The sequence below is a fragment of the Rhinopithecus bieti genome, unplaced genomic scaffold (assembly GCF_001698545.2).
Source record: "Rhinopithecus bieti isolate Rb0 unplaced genomic scaffold, ASM169854v2 scaffold_13261, whole genome shotgun sequence".
Taxonomy (NCBI): domain Eukaryota; kingdom Metazoa; phylum Chordata; class Mammalia; order Primates; family Cercopithecidae; genus Rhinopithecus; species Rhinopithecus bieti.
In genome coordinates this window covers 1174774-1192455 of record NW_016807494.1, presented here as the reverse complement: position 1 = coordinate 1192455, position 17682 = coordinate 1174774, and the positions used below count along the sequence as shown (strand labels likewise).

The window sequence follows — 17682 nt, the reverse complement described above, 5'->3', positions numbered from 1 at the left end:
AGAAAACCAAACACCGCATGTTCTCACTCATAGGCGGGAACTGAACAATGAGATCACTTGGACTCGGGAAGGGGAACATCACACACTGGGGCGCCTATCATGGGGAGGGGGGAGGAGGGAAGGATTGCATTGGGGAGTTATACATGATATAAATGATGAATTGATGGGTGCTGATGAGTTGATGGGTGCAGCACACCAACATGGCACAAGTATACATATGTAACAAACCTGCACATTATGCACATGTACCCTAGAACTTAAAGTATAATAAAAAGAAAGACAGAAAGAGAAAGAAAAAAAAGAGTGTATGCAAATGTAGGGGCTCAGCAAAAGTTACCTCCCATCCTCTCACCCATTTTCTTCTCCTCTAAAGAAAGAGGAGAGGAATTACTCTGCTGTCTTGAATGAAAGCAAAGAGAAACTCAACTGAGATATTCAACAGGTTTGTACTGGAGACTCGATGATTCAGACAGAGATGTTGTGGTAGGCTGAATAACATCCCCTCAACTCCTAAAGATGTTCACGTCCTTATCACTGGAACCTGTGAATGTTATATGGCAAAAAAAGAATGTTGCAGGTATGAGTAAATTATAGATCTTTCAACAGAGGGATTACCGGTGAGTCCTAAATAAGAGGGAGGAAGAGGAAGATTCCACACAGAGAGAAGAGTAGAAGGCAATGTGGCCACAGACTCAGAGACTGGAGTGATGTGGCCACAGGCCGAAGAAAGAAGCAGCCACCAGAAGCTGGTAGAAAAGGAAAAGAGCAAATTCTCCCCTAGAGCCTTGGGAGGGGCTCAGCCCTTCCGGCACCTTGATTTAAGCTCCGTGAAACTGACTTCAGGCTTCTGGCCTCCAGAACCATGAAAGAATATATTTGTTTTAGGTTTCCACATTTATGGCAACATTTTACAGCAGCCATAGGAAACTAATACCGATGGTTGCTCATGACTGCAAAAAAGTAATGTTAAGATGGGATGGAAATGATTGTGCTCAGTGGCAGAAATTTAAGAACTCTCGAGCAAACATTTTGATTCTGTTGTCTAGTCCTTGGCTCCTAGGCCGACAGGTGTGAAGAAGAGAAAATCCTTTCTAATTGTATAGAACTTTCACACTGTGGCTTGAAACCTTCAGTAGGCTGTGATTGACGTTTTGTTTGTTTGTTTTTTAAGTGAACTAGAATAGAATAGAAAGCCTGACACTCTATGCTGTTGTCATCATAAACCAAGGGCTTGCCCACTCTTTCCTATGTGAAGCCGTTGCACATGGTCTTCCCTGCACTCTCCTTCCTCCTCTTACCACTCTTAGTTAGGTGGCGGCTAACATGCTCCCATGGCATCTTGTGCTTTCGTTATGGTCTTTATCACCTTGTAGTACATTATTAGCCATTCATTCAGCGAGTGTGCTTCTGGTCCTACTGTGTCTCAGGCACTTTACTGGGTGCTGGTCCTTTCCAAGTGTCTTCTCCTTGGACAGCCATTTCCCTAGGGAATAAGGTTTTTATTGTTGGGTTGTTTGTTTGTTTGTTTGTTTTCTGAGATGGGGTCTCGTTCTGTCGCCCAGCCTGGAGTGCAGTGGCATGAACATGGCTTACTCTAACCTTGACCTCCTGGGCTCAAGCAATCCTCCCACCTCAGCCCTTCTACCCAAGTAGCTGGGACTACAGGCACACACCACCATGCCTGGCTAATTTTTTAATTTTTTGTAGAGACAGGGTCTCCCTATGTTGCCCAGGCTGGTCTTGAACTCCTGGGCTTAAGAGATCCTCTTGCCTTGGCCTCCCAAAGTGCTGGGATTACAGGAATGAGCTGCAGGGCCTGCCCCAGGAATAATGTTTTAACATCTGTATCTCTAGTGCTGTAGGCAGTGCCTGGCATTCCAAAAGGTGCTTGAATGAGTTGTGGTTTTAGAATTATTCTTTTTTTGTTTGTTTTGTTTTGGTTTTTATTTTTTTGTTTTGTTTTGTTTTGAGATGGAGTCTCGCTCTGTCATCCAGGCTGGAGTGCAGTATCACCATCTTGGCTCACTGCAACCTCCCCCTCCCAGGTTCAAGCAATTCTCCTGCCTCAGCCTCCTGAGTAGCTGGGATTACAGGTGCCCACCACCACACCCAGCTAATGTTTGAATATTTAGTAGAGAAGGGGTTTCACCATGTTGGCCAGGTTGGTCTCGAACTCCTGACCTCAGGTGATCCATCCGCCTCGGCCTCCCAAAGTGCTGGAGTTCCAGGCATAAGCCAATGCTCCTGGCCTAGAATTATTCTTTTAAACAAATTCAAATGGTGGTTGGGGGCAAGTCATCTGCTCTGGCCCTGTTAGGTATGGGACAGGACATTGCTCTATGGGAACTGGCCTGACAGGCATAGGTTTTCTAGAAGCATGGTCATAGAAATCCTCTATTTGGGCTTTTAAATTGCAATCGTCCCTTGGTAGAGTTGGACACATTTTCTCTCTTCTCCAGGTCACCCTCCTGCCATAGCATCCTGGAACAGCTAGAGGAGGAATCACTTGACTGATGAAGAAATGGAAGGAGTGCTTTGTGAACATTGGAGGCCATCCTAATTGCAGGACCAGCTGGAGAAGATAGCCTAAAATAAATTTCAGTCATACAGGAATTTTTAAAAGAAAAGGATACCTTCCTTTCCCAACTTAGGCTCTTCTGCTAACTTATTGTAACATCATCATGTCCTTAAAACATCAAATATGAGAGCCAAATTATATTCAGCAGTGTCTTAGGCCACAACCACATATGTATAATATAGACGATGATATCATGGCTGACTCAATATAATTACACCCTTGCTCATAAACCCTATCTTTCTTTCTAGGCATTCAAAGCACATGACAGACATTATCTTGTTGCTTTTCCCAACACACTTGCCAGGTAGACAGAAAGCAAATATCGTTATCGTCTTCATCTCATGTAGGTATAGACAGCGTTCCTGGGAACTATTTGCTCAAAGCCCCACTGGCAATAAGAGCTACTGGAAAAAAAAAAATGGCTAGGGTCCTAATTTAAAAAACAACTTCCTGCTGAGTCAACTTCAGGTCACAATGCTGGGATATTTCTAATTTCAGGCATTCTTAGATGGGGGCACAATGGGTTAGTTATTTTCCTTTATTTGCAGGTGTTTCGGAGGGAGTGAGATAGCAGATATAATCAAATTGATGCAACTATTGGCACCTTCTGAGTGTTCAGCATCTATGGGGAGCTTCAGCATCTATTTTCTTTCCAAGATGGCAGTGGCATTACCAAGCATAGCTCAATGAAGTACGACTGGCAACACAATCTGGAACATCAATATGATTCTACAGTGTTTTGCCATTAGAGGCATTTCTACTGTCATTGAAAACATTTACAGTTGTAGAGGCCTGAGCTCGAGTACCAGCTCTGACATTAACTGGTTGAGTACTTTTGAACAAGCCCCTAATCGCTCTGTTCTCATTTTTCTCATCTATAAAATGGGAACAATATTTACCTTCCTCAAAGACACTAAGGGTAAAAAGAGATCATATATATGTTTCATAAACATTGAAATGCTATAGAAAAACAAAGCATTACAAAGATTAGACCACTTCAATTACAGACCCTAATACAGGTTATATTTTCTATCAATGGGGACTATTTCCAATGGGTCATCTGTGCAAAAAAGATGTCTTTAAAACTGTGAATTAGGCCGAGCATGATGGCTCATGTCTATAATCCCAGTACTTGGGAGGCCGAGGTGGGCATATCACTTAAGGCCAGGAGTTGAAGACCAGCCTGGCCAACATGGTAAAACCCCTTCTCTACTAAAAATACAAAAATTAGGTGGACATGATGGGCATGCCTATAATCCCAGCTACTTGGGAGGCTGCAGCAGGTGAATAGCTTGAACCAGGGAGGCGGAGGTTGCAGTGAACCGAGATGGCACCCCTGCACTCCAGCCTGGATGACAGAGCAAGACTCTGTTTAAAACAACAACAACAACAACAACTGTAAATTATTATCAACCTGGGAAATCAGGAGAAAAGAAAATTAAAAGGAGAAAGGAGGCCTGAGGCTATAGGTCTATCAGAATTTAAGGAATGTGACAAATATGAACCCCATACCTATGTGGTGGAATTCAAGTCTATATACACTGTACAGCCCAGGAAGCTTGCAAAGTAAAGCTTTCCTGTGCCCTCTGGAATGTGGACCCTTTGTCCACAATCTACAAGATAAAGAATTCCATAGCAAGTATGTATTTAACTAATTGTAGTCAGAAATTAGATATGGGTAAGGCAGATTCTGTTGTGCAATGTTATTGCTTCTTCAACCTAGATACGTGCATACTTTAACCCAAGCTCAAACCCTGAAGATTTGAACTCCTAACCTTTAAAACACAAGGCAGTTACTTTGACCACCAGGCATCCTGGCTCTTGTTTACCAGGACTGGGAGTTCTCCTCAGACAGAGCTCCATTTATTCCACGACCCTAGCAGAATAACACTAAGAAACCCAAAAGCACATCCATTTTGAAATAGTGTCTGTGACACCAAAAGGATTCTGGAGCTCTGAATCAGCCCCTTACCTCATGGCAAAATTTACAGGCTTGCAGAGTTAAATGAAAATCAGATTGGAATGCAGGGACTTCTATTTTTCTGTAATGACATGTTGTGAGAAGGAGGGTAATTTTCTTGGACATTCCTCTAAAACCAGTGCACTTGCAGTGGCTTTTTTTTTTTTTTTTTTTTTTCTTTTGGTTTACAAAACTATCCTAAACAGACCCAGGGCTCACTGCCATCTCTGGGTGCCAGGACTCTGGGCCACAGGGGCCATTTGTCCAGGGAATATAATTAAAATCAATAATTATTCCTTTCACTTGGCACATGTGAGCCTCTTCTCAAAGCTGTCAGAGAGTGGACTTTAATATCTCATTTTTTCTCTGAAGTAATTTAATGATCACACAAGAAAAATGATTCTCTGAAACTATAATTTTAGAATTTGGCTCCACCTCCAAGTTGAAAGAATTTTGTAAGGAAAGAAAGAGAAAACACTCAAGAAACACGTCTGCTCCTCACGTCTGACTGTGAGAAGTCTATATACCATGACCTGAAAAGGAAAGATAAACATAGTCCATGAAATTCTGGGGCAAAAAGGAATGAAAATGTGCTTACGAAAAAAAACCCCACAACTGGAACTGTATTCTCTGCAGGTTTAAAAGCAACCTTTGCCAAAATCCGCTTTCTGGAAACTTTCCTCTAAACCTGGCTGCTACTGTCATCCTTGGCTGTGGGAGAGAGACCTGGAAGACTGTGGTTTGGAATATGTGAATGTTAAAAATCAGACATTGTTCCCTTTTCTTTATGACAACAACAAGTCTTTGGTTTTGGCGATATACATGCTGGGTTTTCTGGTACCGCTTTGTTCCTTTTTTCACTAGAGGTCAGAACTATTGAGGGGATCTTGATATTTTTGTTTGTTTCCTTTTTGACCACTGCTCTCCCCTTTCTTACAATGCCCTCGAGAAGAAGCTAATGGGCTCTGTTTCCATGCTGAAATGAAGAAATGATCGAGCGAGTATGAAATGATGCGTGGAAGGCCACACAGCAAGCTGGAAGAAGATTCTGAATGAGAAACTTGAAATTTCCATGTCCTCCCCAGGTCTGTAAATCCAGTACACTAAGCTAAGTTTTTCTAAGACATTGAGGCCCAAAGATGGCTGTTGAACCACAGGCATGAGGTGCGACTTCAAATCAAGAGTCAACACTATGCGGAGTGACTAGATACAGAATGCTCTAATAAAATAATTATCACCTGCTGGGGCAGAGTTAAGCTTAAAATCATCTTACCATGGATTATTTGAATTTATAGCATATTACATATAATTCAGATAGAACAGGGTAATGTTCAACCTAATCCCATCTATGAAAAGATTGCAGAACAAACAACAAATATAAAATACATTACAGGAACTGTGTTTCAGTTACATGTTATATGTCACATACATAAGAACAAGAATTAGGAAGCAACAGAATCAATTATTATTGCATCACGGGGAACTATGTTTTCAAGAAGCATCTACTGAACTTGGAAGTCATTCTCTTTAACAAAAAACAGGTAGTCCATGTAACCTAATATATTACACAGCAGCAGCGGCAACTGAAAAAGCTGTTCCCAGGCAAAGGGCACAAGCCAAAGTCATTTTTGTGGGATCTTAAGCAGATCTCGCTATGTTTCAGCGGAAGGTAGAATCATTCAAGAGGAAAATGGGAATGTGCAGAGCTAGAACCACAGAACATCACAAAGAGCCTTCTTAAAGGAGCAGTGGTGGGCTGAGTGATTGGGAATGCTCTGCAATTAAAGGCATACCTGGTTTAACTTTTTTTTAAGAGATGAGGCTCTCACTATGTTGCCCAGACTGGTCTTGAACTCGTGGGTTCAAGTGATCCTCTTACCTTGGCCTCCCAAAGTGCTGGGATGACAGGTATGAGCCACCCTGCCCCAGCCTATCGTTGCCATTTTTCTAACAGCATGTGCTCATTTCATGGTCTCTGTATCACATTTCAGTAATTCTCACAATGTTTCAAACTTTTTCATCATTATTATTTCTGTTATACTGATCTGTGATCAGTGATCTTCGACATTACTGTTGTAATTGTTTTGGAGAGTCATGGGCAGCACCCATATAAGAAGGTGAACTTGGTCAATAAATATGTGTGTTCTGACTGCTCCACCAACCGGCTCCTTCCACTGACTGGCTGTTCCCCCATTTCTCTCCCTCTCCTCAGGGTCCTCCCTATTCCCTGAGATACAACAATACTAAAATTAGTTCAATTAATAACCCCACAGTGGCCTCTAAGGGTTCAAGTAAAAGCATTGCACATCTCTCACTTTATTTATTTATTTAATTTTTTTTTTTGAGACAGACCCTCACTCTGTTGCCCAGGCTGGAGTGCAGTTGCGCGATCTCAGCTCCCTGCAACCTCCGCCTCCCAGTTCAAGTGATTCTCCTGCCTCAGCCTCCTGAGTAGCTGGTATTACAGGCATGAGCCACCACACCCCCCTAATTTTTGTATTTTTAGGAGAGACGGGGTTTCACCATGTTGGCCAAGCTGGTCTCAAACTCCTGGCCTCAGATGATCTGCCCGCCTCGGCCTCCCAAAGTGCTGGGATTACAAGCATGAGTCACCACACTCTGCTCACTTTATTTAATTTATTTTTTGAGCCAGGGCCTTGCTCTCTCACCTAGGCTGGTATGCAGTGGTGCCATCTCAGCTACTGCAACCTCTGTCTCCAGGACTTAAGCAATCCTCCCACCTCAGCCTGCTGAGTAGCTGGGATTACAGGCAAGCACCACCATGCCTGGCTAATATTTGTATTTTTTGGTAGAGACAGGATTTTGCCATGTTGCCCAGGCTGGTCTCGAACTCCTGATTTCAAGCATTCTGCCTGCCTCAGCTTCCCAAAGTACTGGAATTACAGGCACATCTCTCATTTTAAATAAAAAACTAGCAATGATTATGCTTAGTGAGGAAAGTATGTTGAAAGCTGAGACAGACTGAAAGCTAGTCCTCTTGTGCCAAACAGTTAGGAAAGCTGTGAATGCAAAGGAAAAGTTCTTGAAGGAAATTAAAAGCATTTCTCCATGGGACACATGAGTAAGAAAATGAAACAGCCTTATGGCTGAAATAGAGAAAGTTTTAGTGGTTTGGGTAGATCAAACCAGCCATAACATTTCCTTAGGCCAAAACCCAATCCAGAACAAGGCCCTAATGCACTTTAATTCTCTGAAGGCTGAGAGAAGTGAGGAAGCTACAGAAAAAATGTTTGAAGCTAGCAGAGGTTGGTTCATGAGGTTTAAGGAAAAAAGCTGTCTTAATAACATGAAAGTGCAAGGTGAAGCAACAAGCAGTGATGGAGAAGCTGCAGCAAGTGGCACAGAAGATCTAGCTAAGATAATTAATGAACAATAGATTTTCTACATAGATGAAACCTTTTCTATTGGAAGATAATGCCATCTAGAACTTCCATAGCTAGAGAGAAGTCAATGCCTGGCTTCAAAGCTTCAAAGGACAGTCCGATTGTTTTGTTAGGGGCTAATGCAGCTAGTGACTTTAAGTTGAAGCCAGTGCTCATTTACTATTCTGCAAGTTCCAGGGCTCTTAAGAATTATGTGAAATCTACTCTGCCTGTGCTCTACAAATGGAACAGCAGAGCCAGGATGATAGAACATCTCTTTACAGCATGGTTTACTGAATAGTTTAAGCCCACCATTGAGAACTACTGCTCAGAGAAAAAGATTCCTTTCAAAATATACCTGCTCATTGATAATGCACCCAGTCATCCAAGAACTCTGATGGAGTTATACAGGAGATTAATGTTTTCATGCAAACACAACAACCATCCTGCAGCTCATGCATGGAGGTGTAATTTTGGCTTTCAAGTCTTATTGTTTAAGAAATACATGTGTTTTTTTTTTTTTTTTTTTTTTTTCTGGTTTTGAGATGGAATCTTGCTCTTGTTGCCCAGGCTGGAGTGCAATGGCACAATCTTGGCTCACTGCCACCTCTGCCTCCTGGTTCAAGTGATTCTCCTGCTTCAGCCTCCCAAGTAGCTGATATTACAGGTGCCTACCACCACGCCTGGCTAATTTTGTATTTTTAGTGGAGAGGGAGTTTCACCATGTCGGCCAGGCTGGTCTTGAACTCCTGACCTCAGGTGATCCACCCACCTCGGCCTCCCAAAGTGCTCGGATTACAGGCATGAGCCATTGCACGCAGCCAATAAATACATTTTGTAAGGCTATAGTGACCATAAATAATGATTTCTCTGATAGATCTGGGCATAGTCAGTTGAAAACCTTCTGGAAAGGATTCACCATTCTAGATGCCATTGAGAACATTCATGATTCATGGGAGAACATATCCATGTTAACAGGAGTTTGGAAGAAGTTGATTCCAACCCTCATAGATGACTTTGAGGACTTTAAGACTTCAGTGGAGGAAGTCACTGCAGATGTGGTAGAAAGTGTAAGAGAACTAGAATTAGCAGTGGAGCCTGAAGATGTGACTGAATTGCTGCAATCTCATAATAAAAGTTTAATGGATGAGAAGTTGCCTCTTATGGATGAGCAAAGAAAGTGGTTTCTCGAGATGGAAACTACTCCTGATGAAGACACTGTGAATATTATTGAAATGACAACAAAAGATTTAAAATATTATGTAAACTCAGTTGTTAAAGCAGCAGCAGGGTTTGAGAGATTGACTTCAATTTTGAAAGAAGTTCTACTGTGAGTAAATGCCATCAAATAGCTTTGCATGCTACAGAGAAATCTTTCATGAAAAGAAGAGTCAATTGATGCAGCAAACTTCATTGTCTTACTTTAAGAAATGGTCTCCTTTTGAAGAGAAGGGGGAGTGGGGGGCTCCTCTATTCCGGGGACTCTAAACCAAAAAGCATCAGAGTTTGAGAAGCCAGCAGCTCACGGTTCGGCTGAAGTTAGGAGTGGGGGGCAGCCGCCAAGTGCATGGGGTTGAGGGTGTCCTGATCTTTGGCTTCTCAACTCTGTCTTTCGACAGAGAACATGTCACAACTTTTCAGAAATAGGAAGGTTTGTTGATTACTCACAGTTTCAGGAGTCTGATGATACAGATGAAGATTCGGGCCCTACCACTAAGAAAATTTGATCATCTCCCCTAGAAGCTAAAAATAAAGCGATCTGGAAAGAATTCACAGGAAGATAGTGAGGACTTAGAAGAAAAAGATCTGAAGACCAAGAAGGATGGCTTTCACTCAGCAGAGGATAATGAAGATGAAAACGAAGAGCATAAAAATGTACACCAGCACAGCAGGCAGCATCTAAAGCAGCTTCTGAACAGAGGGAGACGCTCACAGAAGATGTGGGCATGAGGAAGAACAAGAAGAGGATGAGGCACTCTTCCAGGAGAATTCCGGCAGCAATGAAAATTTCCTAATGGAAGATGATGACGATAGTGACTAAGGCAATTCAAAAAAGAAAAACAAAAAGATGGTTAAGAAGTCCAAACCTGAGAGAAAAGCAAAGAAAATGTTCAAACGCAGACTAAAGGCTACAGTGACGTCAAGTCCAGTGAAAGGCAAAGGGAATGTGGGTCGCCCCACAGCTTCAAAGCCATCAAAGGAAAGGACTCCTTCTCCCAAGGAAGATAAGGAACCAGAAAGCCCGCCAGAAAAGAAAACATCTACAAGCCTCCACCCAAGAAATCTGGGGATGAAGGCGTCTGGGGAGGCTTAAAAGTGATGATAGTTTGGGGAGAGCTTTTAAGAAAAGGAGAGGAGAGGAGAAAGAAAAGGAAGAAAAAAGAAAAAGTAAAGGAGAAAAGAGAGGGAGAAAAAAAGAACCTACTTAAGATAGAACATGGTTTTGTCTACAGCTTGACCCATGGGCTTTCAGTGCTTTTTTTCCATTTGTTGAAAGTAACGCTTCTCTCTCTCTCTTTTAAAAATAAAACAATTGTATATTTAATTGTTTAAGTTACCTTTTTGTCTATTGGTCTCTTTGCCAATGGCCCCACCCCCAACCCCAGCTGCCCTTTCCCAATGAAAGCTATGTCAAATTAATCACTGGATTGACTGCTTCATCTTTTTATTTTTAATGGAAGGTATACCACAGTTATAAAGCAGTAAGATTTGAGATGAACACTATGGAAACTTTGCTTTTTGCTAAACAATAGCAAGTTGAATAGTAATCAAAAAACATAGAAAGATTTTAGTTCAAAATGATTGCTTCTTCCTCTACCTGGACTTTAAAAAAATCAGTTGTCATCTAATATGAGTTTATTTGTCTATGTACACAAGTATAAATGTCTAAAAAAATCATGACTTTAAACTTCCACTGATGAGACAGGTAAAAGATAAAGATGAATTCTGAACTGTTAAAAAAAAAAATGGTCACAGCCACCCTGTGATGATGGTTCATTTCAGGTGTCAACTTGACAAGATTAAGGAAACATACAAACCTCTAAAAGTGTTATTTTGGTGCGTGTCTGCGAGGGTGTTTCTAGAGGAGATTGGCATGTGAGTCTGAGTGGACGAGGTGGGGAATAGCCACCCTTTGTATAGGCAGGCACCATCTAATCTTCCGGGGCCTGGAGAAAACAAAACAGAAAAGGCAGTTATGTTGTGCTGTCTGTTGGAGCTGGAATACACTCTTCCTCTCCTATCCTTGGACAGCAACTTCAGGCTGTCCAGCCTTTGGACTCTAGTACTAAAACCAATGGCTTCCCCTGTTCTCAGGTCTCTGACTTCACATTGAGAGTTACACCACCCACTTTCCTGGTTCTGAGGTCTTCAGACTTGGACTGAGCCAAGCTACCAGCATCTCAGAGTCTCCAGCTTGCAGTCAGCCTGTTGCGGGACATCTGAGCGTCCATAATCATGTGAGCCAATCTTCCTAATAAATCCCCTCTCATCTACCTCTCTATCTACCCTATTGGTTCTATCTCTTTGAAGAACCCCCCAATGAATATACATGCTAACCCCAACAACAACCACCCTGATCAATCAGCAGCCATCAATATCTAGACCCTTCACCAGCAAGATTACAACTTGTTGAAGACTTGATTATCATTAATAATTTTTTTTTTTTTTTTTTTTTTTTTTTTTAAGACAGAGTTTCACTCTCTCGCCCAGGCTGGAATGCAGTGACGCGATCTCAGGTCACTGCAACCTCCACCTCCCAGGTTCAAGCGATTCCCCTCCCTCAGCCTCCCAAGTAGCTGGGACTACAGGTGGGTGCCATCACGCCTGGCTAATTTTTTGTATTTTTAGTACAATGGGCTTTCACTGTGTTAGCCAGGATGGTCTCAAGCTCCTGACCTCATAATCCGCCTGCCTCGGCCTCCCAAAATGCTGGGATTACAGGCATGAGCCATGGCACCCAGCCTATCATTAACATTTTTTTCACAATAAAGTATTTTTAAAGTTTGCTTTAAAATGCTATTGCAAACTTAATAGACTACAGTATAGTATAAACATAACTTTTATATGCACTGGGAAACAAAAACATTCGTACGACTCACTTTTTTGCTATATTAGCTTCATTGCAGTGGTCTGGAACCAAATCTGCAATATCCCTGAAGTATGCCATATAAAATTCTTCATACCGGGAAAAGGACTTATTGATAGAGGAAGGTGTGGGATATGGGGCAATATGTGTGACAGAAAAAGGTCAGTAGATGGCAATGAACCAGTGGCAATGGAAGGATGAAGAAGGACCGACAGAGAGATTTCTGTCCATCATGCTTGTCTGAAATGAAAACCAGAGCCACATTGTGTATCATTTACAGCTTCATGTATGCATGTATCTGTCTAAGTTAACCATTTATGGTTTTTTATGATGTTGGCACAGTAATTTTACACTATTTGTATTGATTTTATAAAATCAGTTTAAAGCCATCTCTTATTATTAGAGATTGATACTTTTAGTTAAAGATGCAGGTAGAATGCATGCATTAACTGTTATTCTCAAATTATTCTAAAGAATAATTAAACAGATTTTGAAACACAAAAAAGACATAAACCACAGGGACAAAGAGGAGAGGAGAAAGCAAAAACAAAATTTTGGATGGTGGAAAGCACTGGGACAAGTGATAACTGAATTAGAAGACCTGAGGGTGTCAAATTGTATAGCAGTGGTTGGGAAGCTAAGAACAGCCCAATTTACACTGAAGAACTCCCAAAGTCTTAGGAACTGGTAACGAGGTTCCTCTTAAAGTGAGGTTGAAGGTTAGTGAAAATTAGCAGATTAGAGGAAAGTCCAGTTAAAAAGCTGTTGGATGAATGAATGAATGAATGAATGAATGAATGAAAATAGTATATCTATATAATGGAATACTGTTCAGCAATAAAAAAGTTCTGATTCATGTTACAATATGTATGAACCTTGAAAACATTATGCTAAGTGAAAGAAGCCAGTCACAAAAGACCACATATGGCATTATTCTATTTATAGGAAATGCCCAGAATAGACAGATTCATAGAAACAGAAAAAACAGTTGACTTTTGAACAACATAGATTTGAACTGCATGAGTCCATCTATATGTGGATTTTCTTCTGCCTCTACCACCCCTGGGACAAGAAAACCTAACCCCTCCTCTTTCTTTTCCTTCTCAGCCTTCTCAATGAGAAGACAATAAGGATGAATACCTTTATGATTATTCACTTTCATTTTATTTTATTCAATTTTTCATAGGTTATTGGGGTACAGGTGGTGTTTGGTTACATGAGCAAGTTCTTTACTGCTGATCTGTGAGATTTGGGTGCACCCATCACCCAAGCAACAGACACTGCACCCTATTTTAGTCTTTTATCCCTCTTCCCCATCCCACCATTCCCCCCAAGTCCCCTGATGTATTATTCTTATGCCTTTGCATCCTCATAACTTAGTTCCCACATATCAGTGAAAACATATGGTGTTTGGTTTTCCATTCCTGAATTACTTCACTTAGACTAATAGTCTCCGAGCTCATCCAGGTCACTGCGAATGCTGTTCATTTATTCCTTTTTATGGCTGAGTAGTATTCCATTGTCTATATATACCACAGTTTATTTATCCACTCAATTGATGGGCATTTGGGTTGGTTCCATGATTTTGCAATTGTGAATTGTGCTGCTAAAAACATGCATGTACAAGTATCTTTTTCATATAATGAATCCTTTTCCTCTGGGTAGATATCCAGTAGTGGGATTGCTGGATCAAATGGTAGTTCTACTTTTAGTTCTTTAAGGAATTTCTACACTGTTTTCCATAGTGGCTATACTAGTTTACATTCCCACCAGCAGTGTAGAAGTGTTATCTGATCACCGCATCCACGCCAACATCCACTGTTTTTTGATTTTTTTGATTATGGCCATTCTTGTAGGAGTAAGGTGGTATTGTATTGTGGTTTTGATTTGCATTTCCCTGATCATTAGTGATGTTGAGCATTTTTTCGTACGTTTTTTGGCCATTTGTTTATCTTCTTTTGAGAATTGTCTATTCATGTCCTTAGCCCACTTTTTCATGGGATTGTTTGTTTTTTCTTGCTGATTTGATTGAGTTCATTGTAGATTCTGGATATTAGTCCTTTATCAGATGTATAGATTGTGAAGATTTTCTGCTACTCTGTGGGTTGTCTGTTTACTCTGCTGACTGTTCCTTTTGCCATACAAAAGCTCTTTAGTTTAATTAGGTCTCAGCTATTTATCTTTGTTTTATTGCATTTGCTTTTGGGTTTTGGTCATCAAGTCCTTGCCTAATGTCTAGAAGGGTTTTCCAATGTTCTCTTCTAGAATTTTATAGTTTCAGGTCTTAGATTTAAGTCCTTAATCCATCTTGTGTTGATTTTTGTATAAGCTGAGAGATGAGGATCCGGTTTCATTCTCCTACATGTGGCTAGACAATTATTCCAGCACCACTTGTTGAAAAGGACATCCTTTCCTCATTTTATGTTTTGTTGTTGTTGTTGTTGTTGTTGTTTGTTTGTTATGAGACGGAGTCTTGCTCTGTCGCCCAGGCTGGAGTGCAGTGGTGTGATCTCAGCTCACTGCAAGCCCCGCCTCCTGGTTCACGCCATTCTCCTGCCTCAGCCTCCTGAGTAACTGGGACTACAGGCGCCAGCCACCACGCCCAGATAATTTTTTGTATATTTAGTAGAGACAGGGTTTCACCATGTTAGCCAGGATGGTCTCGATCTCCTGACCTCATGATCCACCCACCTCAGCCTCCCAAAGTGCTGGGATTATAGGCATGAGCCACCGCGCCCAGCCTCCTCACTTTATGTTTTTGTTTGCTTTGTCAAAGATCAGTTGGCTGTAGGTATTTGGGTTTCTTTCTGGGTTCTCTATTCTGTTCCATTGATCTATGTGCCTATTTTTATACTAGTACCATGCTGTTGTGGTGACTATGGCCTTATAGTATAGTTTGAAATCATGTAGTGTGATGCCTCTAGATTTGCTCTTTTTGTTTAGTCTTGCTTTGGCTATGCAGGTTCTTTTTTGGTTCCATATGAATTTTAGAGTTTTTTTTCTAATTCTGTGAAGAACAATGGTGGTATTTTGATGAAGATTGTGTTGAATTTGTAGACTGCTTTTGGCAGTATGGTCATTTTCACAATATTGATTATACCCATCCATGAGCATGGGATGTGTTTCCATTTGCTTGTGTCATCTACGATTTCTTTCAGCAGTGTTTTGTAGTTTTCCTCGTAGAGGTCTTTTGCCTCCTTGATTAGATATATTCCTAAGTATTTTCATTTTTTTGCAGCTATTATAATGGGTGTTGAGTTCTTGACTTGATTCTCTGTTTGGTTGCTGTTGGCGTATAGAAGAGCTACTCATTTGTGTACATTAATCTTGTATCCAGAAACTGTTGAATTCTTTCATCAGTTCTAGGAGCTTTCTGAAGGAGTCTTTAGGGTTTCTGAGGTAAATGGTCATAGCGTCAGCAAACAGTGACAGTTTGACTTCCTCTTTACTGATTTGGATGCCCTTTATTTCTTTCTTGTCTGATTGCTCTGGCCAGGACTTCTAGTACTACGTTGAAGAGGAGTGGTGAGACTGGGCATCCTTGTCTTGTTCCAGTTCCCAGAGGGAATGCTTTCAACTTTTCCCCATTCAGTATTATGTTGGCTGTGGGTTTGTCATAGATAACTTTTATTACATTTAGGTAAGTCCCTTGTATGCCAATTTTGCTGAGAGTTTTAATCATAAAGGGATGCTTGGATTTTGTCAAATGCTTCTTCTGCATCTATTGAGATGATCATGTGACTTTTGTTTTTAATTCTGTTTATGTGGTATATCACATTTATTGCCTTGCATATATTATATGCCCTGCCTGCATCCCCGGTATAAAACCCACTTGGTCATGGTGGATTACCTTTTTGATATGTTGCTGGATTCAATTAGCTAGTATTTTGTTAAGGATTCTAGCATGTATGTTCATCAGGGGTATAGGTCTGTAGCATTCTTTTTTGGTTATGTCCTTTCCTGGTTTTGGTATTAGGGTGATGCTGGCTGCATAGAATGAATTAGGGAGGGTTCCTTCTTTCTCTATCTTGTGGAATAGTGTCAAAAGGATTGGTACCAATTCCTCTTTGAATGTCTGGTAGAATTCTGCTGTGAATCCATCTGGTCCTGGACTTTTTTTTGTTGGTAATTTTTAAATTGCCATTTCAATCTTGCTGCTTGTTATTTGTCTGTTTGGGATATCTAATTCTTCCTGATTTAAGCTTAGGAATGTTGTATTTTTCCAGAAATTCATCCACCTCTTCTAAGTTTTCTTTTCTTTTTTCTTTTTTTTTTTCTTGAGATGGAGTCTCGCTCTGTCACCCAGACTGGAGTGCAGTGGAATGATCTCAGCTCACTGCAACTTCCACCTCCCAGGTTCAAGCAATTCTCCTGCCTCAGCCTCCCGAGTAGCTGGGTCTATAGGCATGTGCCACCACACCTGGCTAACTTTTGTATTTTTAGTAGAGACAGGGTTTCACCATATTAGCCAGGCTGGTCTCAAACTCCTGATTTGATCTCAAACTCGTGATCCACCCACCTCAGCCTCCCAAAGTGCTGGGATTACAGGTGTGAGCCACCGCACCCAGCCTCTTCTAGGTTTTCTAGTTTATGTGCATAAAGGTGTTCATAGTAGCCTTGAATGATCTTTTGTATTTCAGTGGTGTCAGTTGTAACATCTCCCATTTCATTTCTTATTGAGGTTATTTGGATTTCTCTCTTCTTTTCTTGGTTTATCTTGCTAATGATCTATCAGTTTTATTTATCTTTTCAAAGAACCAGCTTCTTGTTTAATTTTTTGTTTGTTTGTTTGTCTTTTATTTGTTTCAATTTCATTAGGTTATGCTCTGATCTTGGTTATTTCCTTTCTTCTGCTGGGTTTGGGTTTGGTTTGTTCTTGTTTCTCTAGTTCCTTGAGGTATGACCTTAGAATGTCAGTTTGTGCTCTTTCAGTCTTTTTGATGTTTAGGGCTGTGAACTTTCCTCTTAGCACCGCCTTTGCTGTATCCCAGGGGTTTTGATAGGTTTTGTCATTATTGTCATTCAGTTGAAAGACTTTTTAAAATTTCCTTCTTGATTTTGTTTTTGACCCAATGCTCATTCAGGAGCAGGTTATTTAATTTCCATGTATTTGCATGGTTTTGAAGGTTCCTTTTGAAATTGATTTCCAGTTTTATTCCACTGTGGTCTGAGAGAATGCTTGATATAATTTCAATTTTCTTAAATGTATTGAGGCTCATTTTGTGGCCTATCATATGGTCTATCTTGGAGAAAGTTCCATGTGCTGTTGAATAGAATGTGTATTCTGCAGTTGTTGGATGAAATGTTCTCTATATATCTCTGAAGTTCATTTGTTCCAAGATATAGTTTAAATCCATTGTTTCTTTGTTGACTTTCTGTCTTGACGACCTGTCTAGTGCTGTCAGTGGAGTATTGAAGTCCCCCACTATTATTGTGTTGCTGTCTATCTCATTTCTTATGTCTAGTAGTAACTGTTTTATAAATTTGGGAGCTCCAGTGTTAGATGCATATATGTTTAGGATTGTGATATTTTCCTGTTGGACAAAGCCTTTTACCGTTATATAATGTCCCTCTTTGTCTTTTTTAACTGCTGTTGCTTTAAAGTTTGTTTTGTCTTATATAAGAATAGCTATCCCTGCTCACTTTTGGTGTCCATTTGCATGAAATGCATTTT

The 17682-nt window shown here is 40.7% G+C and overlaps 1 pseudogene; it reads left to right on the top strand.

Moving 5' to 3' along the window:
• Positions 1-9545: 9545 nt before the first annotated feature.
• Positions 9546-10674, top strand: LOC108535924 (nuclear ubiquitous casein and cyclin-dependent kinase substrate 1 pseudogene; annotated as a pseudogene).
• The last annotated feature ends 7008 nt before the right edge of the window (positions 10675-17682 follow it).